The sequence below is a fragment of the Berghia stephanieae genome, chromosome 3, assembly GCF_034508935.2.
Source record: "Berghia stephanieae isolate SIO BIC M18660-M18661 chromosome 3, UCSD_Bste_1.3, whole genome shotgun sequence".
In the NCBI taxonomy this organism is placed as follows: domain Eukaryota; kingdom Metazoa; phylum Mollusca; class Gastropoda; order Nudibranchia; family Aeolidiidae; genus Berghia; species Berghia stephanieae.
The window spans coordinates 29933665-29934386 of NC_088362.1; positions in this window are offsets into that span (position 1 = coordinate 29933665).

Consider the following 722-nt stretch of genomic DNA (forward strand, 5'->3'; position numbering starts at 1 on the left):
CCTATCTCGACTTCAACTGTGGCCAAATTAGAACCTCGCATGACTAAGCATAACTAATACTCCAGTTCCTTAAAAAACAAAAACAAAAACAAAAGCAAAAACAAAACAAAAACTCATCGGTTTTGATTTTTTTAAAAATTATTTAAATGAAATTAACTCAAAACTAATAATAGAAATTATAGAAACACGATTCTATGGCTAATTTTTGCCATAATTGGCCATGCAACTGATTATTTTGGCAGCACTGGAGTTATCAGTTTGAAATCATAAAGGGGAACAAAAGAGTCTTTTATCGCTGATCCCCCCCCCCCCCCCCCCCCCCCCCCCCCCCCCCCCCCAGCGCGCCTTATTATATGAGTAAGTTTTATTTAGATCAAAATATGCCCAGTTTCTATAACCTCTATATTATCTTCTATAACTCTTACAAGAACGGGACTTGCCATTCATAACATAATCAGATAAATTTGCTGACTTCGCTCTCACGGCTTGCAGTCATGTTGTTTATATAGATAGTATGCGCTTGGCTAAGAAGCTCACAATATTGCCATCCAGAAGTATAACGGACCAACACACAAAACTATGTGTAACCATGAACTTTTATAGTCTGGTTAATACAATTTAATGAGAATTACTCATAAACATGGATGGCAAAAAACAATAACAAAGACCTGAGTGACGTCAACTTCATTCTATCAAATAGGCTTCAACAGTCGTGACGTCAT